The sequence below is a fragment of the Salvia splendens genome, chromosome 4 (assembly GCF_004379255.2).
Source record: "Salvia splendens isolate huo1 chromosome 4, SspV2, whole genome shotgun sequence".
NCBI classification, from domain to species: domain Eukaryota; kingdom Viridiplantae; phylum Streptophyta; class Magnoliopsida; order Lamiales; family Lamiaceae; genus Salvia; species Salvia splendens.
The window spans coordinates 34441860-34452025 of record NC_056035.1 but is presented as its reverse complement, the minus strand read 5'-3'; the positions used below and the strand labels follow the sequence as shown (position 1 = coordinate 34452025).

At 39.0% G+C, this 10166-nt stretch overlaps 1 long non-coding RNA gene across 1 annotated transcript; it reads right to left on the bottom strand.

The window, feature by feature from the left end:
- Positions 1–273: 273 nt before the first annotated feature.
- LOC121799607 lies at positions 274–1139 on the bottom strand. Its single transcript, XR_006050337.1, has 2 exons — positions 649–1139; positions 274–540 (listed from the first exon to the last, which is right to left on the bottom strand). It is a non-coding gene; the product is annotated as an uncharacterized LOC121799607 (long non-coding RNA).
- Positions 1140–10166: the final 9027 nt, after the last annotated feature.

Below are 10166 nucleotides of genomic sequence, written 5' to 3'. Positions count from 1 at the left end.
TGCATATTCTTCTGGGACGGAAGGAGTATGTTATACTCCCTCCGTCCCAAGGAAGATGACCCCTTCCTTGTGTAATACCCACTCGTTTATTTACTTAAGTTTTAAGAATTTCTACCGGACTTTGGAAAAAAAACATCACTCTCTTGTTACATTGAAATAAATATAACTCGCTACTTTTATTGATACTTAAGTGTTTATAGTTCGCGAATTAAAAATATAGTGAGAGTCGAACGAACCAAAACAATTTCATATATTTATGAAACATAATAAACGTCGAGAAGAATATGAAGACTTCATTCACGAACTAAAGAGTGTTCGCGTACATCTCAAACTACGCGCTAATTTATATAATTAAGTGCATGAGTTTATGAGTTTAAGAAAAGAAATCATGACTACAAATACAAGAATATAAACAGCGGGCCTATTCTTTATGAGCCCGAATCAGACCCTTCATGGCCCATGACCGATGCAGCCCGTCGGGCCGAGGGCAACAAACCCAGGTCTCGGACAGCAACGTGGCAGCCAAGTCGCCTTCCCCACCTGCAAGATAAAAACAAGTTTCATTGGATAAAGGCATAAGAAGTTAAGGAACTCTTAATAGAAGGAAAGAACCAACCCTTCTTTAAGATTAGGAGACCAAAGACTCACCAAAGAGAGCAAGTCAAATCCTGCAACCTCCACTTCGCATAGCAGCACCTGCATTATGCCTGCCACAACAAACAATTCCATTTATTGATTCATCGAGTTTGCTGCAGGATTCTAGTACACCACCACAATTTCAGTTAAAGTTTGATGCAGAATCATAAAAAAGGAGGATTTTGCTGCAATAAGAAAAACAAAGGAGGAGCTCAGTCCATTTATTGATTCATCGAGTACATCTTAGGTACTGCCTCAAAAACAGCCAGCCTTTATGAATAAAGAGCCAAGGGAGATCAGGTTTGATGCCTGCCAATCTCACCACAACCGATTGTACAAGGATTCAACAACAAACAGCCTATAAGACCATCAGCAGTGGAGCGCCCTAAGGCGCGCCCTATGGCGCGCCACGTCAGCATTTTTATCCTCCTCCTTCTCCACCTGCAGTGGGCGCCTTAAGGCGCGCCCTATGGCGCGCCACATCATCAATTTTGTAATATTTACAAAATACATACGAATTAAAAAAAAACTAAAATACATTTAAAATACGAATTTTAAAAACTTCATTCATTTAATAAAAATTAATACATTACAATGCGAAATAATAAAAAACGCAAACTCAGCGACGGCGGTAACGAGCCCACACTTCTTCAATCATGTCGCTCATGCGCTGCGCATGCTCTTGTTGGTTGCGCATCGAGGCCTGCCTAGATAAAACCTCATCGAAACCTAACGGTAACCATCTATCGGGTGTCTCGGTCGATGTGCCGACAGAGCTAGATGCACGGTCGTCGTCATTCCAATCGGTGATGCTTCCGCCTTCACTCTCGACTATCATATTGTGCATGATTATGCACGCATATATGACATCGGCGAAGACTTCCTTGAACCAGAAACGAGCCGGCCCTTTCACAATTGCCCATCGTGATTGGAGCACCCCAAATGCCCGCTCTACATCCTTCCGCGCCGCCTCTTGCTTTTGCGCAAATAAAACCCTCTTCTCACCAATCGGGCAGCTGACTGTCTTTAGGAAAACTGGCCACCGTGGGTAGATGCCGTCGGCCAAGTAGTACCCCATATGGTATTGGCGTCTGTTGGCAGTAAACTCTATGGTCGGGCCGTCGCCGTTACATTGGTCGGTGAAGAGAGTGGACGAGTTGAGGACGTTGATGTCGTTGTTCGACCCGGCTACGCCGAAGTAAGCATGCCAGATCCAAAGCCGATAGTCAGCGACGGCTTCGAGTATCATCGTCGGGTGGCTGCCCTTGTATCCACTTGTGAATTGGCCTCTCCACGCCCTCGGACAGTTCTTCCACTGCCAGTGCATACAGTCGATGCTCCCGAGCATCCCAGGAAACCCGTGCACCGTCTCGTGCATCTGCATCAAACCCTGGCAATCAGTGGCAGTCGGCTTGCGCAAATATGTGTCGCCATAGGCCTCTACTATCCCCCGACAAAAGTACTTCAGACACTCGCGGCCTGTAGTCTCCCCACAGTGGAGGTACTCGTCAAAAAGGTCCGCCGTGGTGCCGTATGCCAACTGACGAATAGCAGTCGTTCACTTTTGCAATGGTGTAAGGCCGGGTTTCCCGATGGCGTCCTCCCGAAACGTGAAGTATTCTTCACGTGAAGACAATGTACGAACAATGCTGAGAAAAAGGTACCTCGACATTCGAAACCGGCGGCGGAAAACAGTCGGGCCCCAACGTGGTTGATCGGCAAAATAGTCTTCAACCATACGCCTGTGAGCTTCCTCGTGGTTGCGTCGGACATACGTCCTAGGTCGAATAGGACGATGGACTTGCTCAGCCGCCGCTGCAGCCGCCGCCTTCTCGCGCTGCATTTGCGAATAGCATGCCGCCATGGCCTCTTCAACGGCTGCATCTAATGCTTCGTCAATCGAACGACCGGAATCAGACGAACTAGAACTATTGGTGTCTTCGCCGGGATTCATTTTCATTGGATGTTGAGAGAGAATATGTTGAGAGATAGTCGATATGTTCGTATGCACAACTGAATGAGAAACGAGATTTATATAAAAAAAAAAGAAACCGCGAGCCATCGTCCGCGGCCTTCACAATGGGGCGGACGATGTCGCGGACGATGGCCATCGTCCGCGACCATCGTCCGCGACCATCGTCCGCAATGAGGCGGACGATGGCCATCGTCCGCGGTTTAAGTCGCGCCCGAAGCATAGGCCGCGACTATCGTCCGCGGCCTATGCCACACACCCACAGTGGGGGCGGACGATAAATGGCGCGGACGATGCGCGCCATCGGGCGTGTCATCGTCCGCCCATTGCGGATGGTCTAAGTGTGAGTGCCTCCACCCAATATCACTCCTTCACTTCAATCAGAAATTGTGAGTTGGAGTAGTGAGTTTGAGAGTGAGAAAGAGCAAGAGAAGTTGTTGTGATTCAAAGCATAGTAAACTCAGCCCAACCAACAGGTAATCTCACCAACACCCTCAATTCATGCGCATGTATTATAGATAGAACTATAGACACACCGCAAGCATGTTTAGAGCACCACCACTTCACTATCACAGCATTCTAGAAATAAATGGAAGAACAGTAAAACACTAGCACATCCCCTGCCATGTTTTGGTCATCATGTTTAAACTCAAGAACTTAGAGCTTCAGGATTTCCACATCATAACAAATTAGTGCAAGGAAAACCATAGTCTGCCTCATAGACCAACAACAGTAGCAAAACCATATGAAACCTCATCACTGTGATAAAATACAAGGATTATAATTTCACAAAGCTACTGCCCAAGGAGGGACTAAAAATAATGAACCTATTCCAGTAAGTGAACATAAAAATTTTCAAGACCTCTGATTCCACAGAGTTGCTGCACCAAAAACTCAAGTAAAGTACACTAAGTAATAGAGGGTAAAGAACTTAACTTCGGGCTGAGAAGGGAGTTCCGAAATGGAACTCGGGTTCAGCTCGACGGGGAGCTGGATGGCTGATGGCGGTCAGGAGGCTGCCGGCGAGGTCTCAACAGTGCGGCGAAGGCGGGAGGACAGCGGTGCTACACCGCTGCGTAGCAGCCGAGAGAGAGAGAACACAGGGAATCACGGAGTTGAGAGGGCTGGACGGAGAAGAGTGAGCTGACTCCGTCGAGTTCGCTCACCAGCGAAGAAACTAGCTACTGTCCACCCGGTAACGGGCAGCGACGTGAGATGCGGAAGCGGCTGCCAATGCGAGTCGTTGGAGGTGCCGGAGATGGCGATTGAATCGCAGAGAAATGGAGCCGATGGACGGAGGATACCGTCGGAGCTTCGGTGCTCACCGGGGAAGACGACGGAGCAGTCGTCGAGAAGAGTGAGACGAAGGGAGACGAAGGGAGACGAAGGGATTGTCTTTCAATTTGGGAATTTTGAGTTTGAGATATGAGAGAAAGACCGATGGAGGCAAGTAGTATATGTGTTGGGCCTGATTTTATTTAATTAGCTTAGGGCCTCTTTAATTCAATGCATGGACTAAGGATTTAATTTAAGAAGTGGACTGCCAATTCTTTTTTTTCTTGGGCCACATGAGGATTTAACTAAGTAAGAATCTGGCCCAAATTAATTGATTAGTTAATTAGGATTAGGCGATGGTTCGCTAAGTAAATTCCGAGACGACAGATTAATTTCCGGTTTTATCTAACTTCATGAAGAATGAATATATGGAGATTAAGGTGTTTTTGAGTTAAGCGAGAAATTTCTAAACTTTCCCGATAGATTAAATCTCCCGATTTAATTAACGTTCAAGGATCCTATAACTTTTTCTAGAAAAATTAAAAAAAAGAATAAAATGAGCACGCATAGGATGCATTCACGTTTAAGTTTTCGTGACTTCTTAAAGTCTAATTAAAGTATTACTATTTCTAAAGGGACGTCCTCGCACGTCGTTTAAGACCAAGTCAAGGAATTTTCAGAAAAAGACTTGAGCTATCGAGGTGGGCATTTCTTTCAAAATGTGAACTTGCCCTTTTAGCATGATTATGTGAAAATTATGCTATTTATGTTTTGTCATGCTTTTTATGTTTTATGGAATGCCTATCTGCTTGGCTATGCCAATTATGTTTAATCGAATTCGGGTCCCAGTAAAGCCGCAAACCGTACTCGGACTAGTGTACACATATGGGGATCGTGAGCTAGCTTTTAAGTTGGCCGATCCAGTGACCGTCGTGAAATGTGGCCACATTCCCGGTTCACATACGTTCAGATATGGTATCTATGATGAACTTAGATTGCAATCGACTTTATGAACGAAAATACTTTAGTGACTCGGACATTTTCAAATTAAAACCCTGAGATCACTCAACTGGCTGGCAAAACTTTTACGAAAATTATGTTTCGGCATTGTGCCCACTGAGTATACCAAGTACTCAGCCCTGCATGTTTCTTTTTTAATGTGCAGGTTGAACGTGAACGAGCGAGAGGTGGTGTTGAGCAATTGACGATAATAAGTTAGCCTAGGATGTCTAATACATTATGTCTTCATACGTGATGTATTGTCTTGAACACTTCCGCTGCAGATGTATTTCTCTTTATGTTAGGATTTCCAGAATTTGTCATTGCTAATCAAACACCAATGTCTCTACTTTGATTTATCTTATGATGAACCCCTTTGAATTTGCCATGAACGCCCTTTCTAGTCCTACTTGTCATATAAATGTTTCACTTTCCCTTTTTCCTTATATTTTAGTCACGATATAGCCAATCTTGCTATAACTAGTAAGAGCAGTCGTGACACCTTGGGCGGCACAGAGTTTTATGCAGTTATATTTTATGTGTTAAGTGGAGAGAGTAAAGTAACAGAGATGGAATAAAGTAGAGATAAATGTGTTTTCATTTATAGTAATGAGTCATCTTGATTGGGACAAACTAAAAAGGAAAGTATGTCATCTTTAATCGGACAGAGGGAGTAATAGATTAACTATTTTACCCGCTTGTTGATATTTTATCTATTACTTTTTAAAATTCGTGAATTTTAATTTCATCCACTCATTTTAAGATCTAATAGTGTAAAATTGATTTTAGTCGTGAATTGAATATTATACTCCATCCGTCTCATGTTACTTGCACTATTCCATTTCGACTCGTTTCAAACTACTTACATTATTTATAGTTTAAGTTAGAATTAATGTATTTAATTAATATGTTAGATTAAGTTAAGTGCCCCTTTATTAAGTTGTGTCTCATTATACTTAAAATTTTAATTAATTATACTAAAAAATCAATCACAAATTTACGATCTAAAATGAAAAGTGCGAGTAACATGGGACGATGTGAATATCGAGTTTATAATTATATGCATTGTATAGGTACTGTTCCAGCATAATCAGAGCATTAGCAATGGGGCGCCCTAAGGCGCGCCCTATGGCGAACAACGTCAGTAGTTTTATCCTCCTACCTCCCCACCTGCAGTGGGGCACCCTAAAGCGCGCCCTAAGGTGCGCCCTATGGCGCGCCACATCATCATTTTATTATTTTGTTTAATTAATTTAACTGTTTTCAAATAACAAGTAACGAGTAAATAAAAAACGGTCTAAATAACAAACGGCGAAGTTTTAATAAAAAAAAGTTGCATCATTGAACTAATAAAAAAAAAACTAAGTCGGACCAATTCCCAACTTCCGACGCAGCTCATCGAGTAACGCCCGGAGATATTCGGCTTCGTCGGGGTCGGTACACTTCTTGAGGGCCCTGTGCGTCTGCAACATCGTCGGTAAACTAAGTCGGGATCGTAATGGGTATTGGTGTCGAACGAACGATAATCATCGGGTTCTGTACCCGGCCAATGCGCCCCTGCGCTAAACGTAGGACTATTGGGGCTTGAATCCATTTCGTAGTAATTATGTAAATGTAAGTTTCGAAAATGAAATCGCGTGAAATGAAATGTTACAAATGAACGGTATTTATAAAAAAACGAAACCGCGTGCCATCGTCCGCGACCTCCACAATGGGGCGGACGATGGCGCGGACGATGAATGAACGGTATTTATAAAAAAACAAAACCGCGTGCCATCGTCCGCGGTCGATCGTCCGCGACCTCCACAATGGGGCGGACGATGGCGCGGACGATGGCCATCGTCCGCGACAGCCGCAATGGGGCGGACGATGGCGCAGACGATGGCCATCGTCCGCGCTATCCTCCGCGACCGAAGTATAGGGCGCGACTATCGTCCGCGCCCTATGGGTGGGGACGATGCGCGCTATCGGGCGTGCCATCGTCCGCCCATTGCGGATGCTCTCATGAGCAAAGAATAAAATATTTCGCTTGACAACGCATTGGAGTATTACATGCAACAACGCTATTTTCTTTATGTTATTTATTCAATTGAAGGCGATAGAAAGCAAATTAGCGTTACGAAACTAAGCTAAAAAAGTAAGAAAAAAATATACCAGAAAATATGTTATCACTATAGTTCCAAATACAAACATAATGCAAAAATGATAAAACAAGGATGGAATTTTATGATGACTCTTTCGTGATAATGAAGATTATGACATAATTTTTTCTCTTTGAGATAAATAATAGAATGTTCTTAATGAGTTATCTATTATTTTTTTTTATCTTGATCAGGACAACATTATACAGTTTATACAAGGATGTATTTTAGATCATTATTGTCTATTGAAGCCTTATGTCTAAGATCGTTGAATTTGCTAATTTATATACGTTTAATAATTGATATTCAAAGTCAATTCATGCATCCAGTAAGCGAATGTTGATTGAGAGATAAGATAATATATTATAAACTCAAATTAAAATGAAAATACCTTATAATCTTCATATCTTTCTTTTTTTTAGAAATCAAGCTTAATTAGGGGAGAGGGATGGCAACTAATAAGAAGTAAATGGATACAAGATTTTTTAGGGATATACTGGCATGTAAATACACAAAATTTTACATAATGTATAAAGGATTGTCTATAAAATAATCACCAAGTTTGGTCAAATTCTTATTTATCCCACACCTTTCAAAATTTGAATGTGAAATCAAAAGTATCAAAAATTTCTCAATTGTCTCATGATAACCATTTTGGAGGAAATTTTGATGCTAAATTAGTGCACACGTGTAAATATTGCTGTTATGAATGAATAGTCGCGTAAATGTATATTAATGTGATGACGAAGACGATTAAACGACGTAATTTTGATTTAAGAAACTAAACATAGTATAACGAATTTAATTTGATCAAATGTGACAATTGAGATTTTTTTGCATTCAAATTTTTAAAAGATAAACCAAAATTTAACTTCATAATTTTGTAGGCAATTAACTCATTTATATATTGCACACAAATAGAAAATTTGGTATAGCAATAAATACACTTTCGACACTATAACAAAAGAATAAAAGGCTAAGGACATTTTTTAATGTTATTAAAGACTCTAATTTGTGTGTCTAATCATACCACCAACACTTCATAAAGTGGTCTTATTGTTGGTGTCCCAACTAAAATTAGGGGACACAAATATAAGTGTGTCCTAAAACAACAAAAAGATTAAGATAATTAGCCCTCTATTTTAAAATATTTCAAACGCTAGTAATTGATCTTTACTTTTTGTGTCCTGAAAACATAAGTTTTTTATAGTGCGATTATTATGATTTTATCTCGAAACTAAAATACTGAAATTTTATTTTACCAAATTTCTTTCGATTATTCATGAATTGACTGAAAATTTATGTATCTACATATCAATATCCTTTTTGTATATTGAAAGTAAAAGTACCAGCTTGAACAAATTTGATCTTTTTTACAAATTACTAGTACTAATAAAAAAATAATGAAAAAATCTGCAAAATAAAATTTGAGATTTGCCTAATTTGGAAGGGCAGCTGAAAAGAACATGATTTATCAAGTAAAATAAAACCTAATAATAATAATAATAATAATAATAATAATAATAATAATAATAATAATAATAATAATAATAATAATAATAATAATAATAATATAATTAACAGTTATACAAGACTTTTGATTTTCGAAAATGAATTTATTTTATTCTTCCAAAATCTTCTCATGGCCCAGCCGCTAAATAATCATATACTAGTATAATTATTTTAATAAAGGAAATAAAAACAAGAAGGTCAAAAGTCAAAGAAAAACCGGAGAGCTCAATTTTAGTTCACTAACTAAGGTGTTATTGCAATATCAATAAGGCTTTCTGCGTGATTTAGTTATATCGTGATAGTAGTAGTACTTTGTAACTGTATTTTAATACTTTGCGTTTATTTTTTTATATTAATCTTCCCGAGGACTAAAAGTCTAAAACTGATCCAGTCTACTATGACTTTTTTAAAGTTTTAAATACCAATGTGAATTTATTAGCATACGTATTCTATATGGAGCTATATAACATACGTATTCTATATGGAGCAAGTTCAAATAAAATAAATATATTATAACTATATATATAGTACTATTCCACAAGCTCCACGAAATGTCAAAGTGAGATCTTACATAAAATCCAATTTATCTATTTTATGTCCAACTGTAACATGGTTGGCACGCGGCGTCACTTTTTCAAATCGAACTCTTCATCAACTATATGGTCCGAAAAATATTCACTTCAATATCTGACCGTTGCAATGAAACAAACACAAATTGTGTTTTTTATTTGATGAAATTGTTGCCCGTGCCCATAAAATAAGATAATATTGAATAATAAAAAAATAAAGTCTCTATTGTTTGTAAATTGCGACTAGACCTATATTTTGGGGTGGCCGCTCGATTTCCGGAGTGAAAAATGAACTCTTCTTAGCTTGAGTTTTAAGTAAAACAAAGATGCTAACCACCTAACTTATGTTTTCCTTATAAAATAAATTAATACATAGTCATTATCAAACCCTATCGGTGTCATTAATAACTATGACTCATTCTTCTTATATCTTAAAGGATATTTCACAAGTCAACATTTATTTACTAGCATTTCTTTTTGTGGGTAGGTTGGTAGAATAAGATTCTTCTTTTTTATAAATGTATACTTGGAAACTTGTTTTAGATGTTAAAATTCATGAAACGTAATATTTTAAAAATCCAATTTGGATATAAGTAAAAATATTTAATTCAAAGGATTACATTTGCATCTCATTATATATTCCGTATGTTTTACTTAATTCACGCAATTTGACTATAGGTATTTTTTTCTACTGAGATAGAGCTCTGCATTTCATTTAGCCGGTAGAAAAGAAGATAATATGATTACTATGGAAGATCTAAAATAATAGATAAAGTGAAGAAAAAAAAATCAACGATTGCATTCATGGGGATAATAAACAATTAGAAACGATCGCATTTCGTAAGACCCTCCACTGCCTACGGGGAAGGATTCTATCATTCAAGTTGACATTCTAATTAATATTCAATTGCCACTACTCTTCTTGATCTTCTATCATTCTTGGCCTATAAAAGGAAACCTCCTACCACCTTAGTTTTGTGTCTCAAAAATCACCAATCCCAACTGATGGTTGGGCGAATTTTTGATGGTGATGAATGCAGGAAAATACAGATCACGATACAA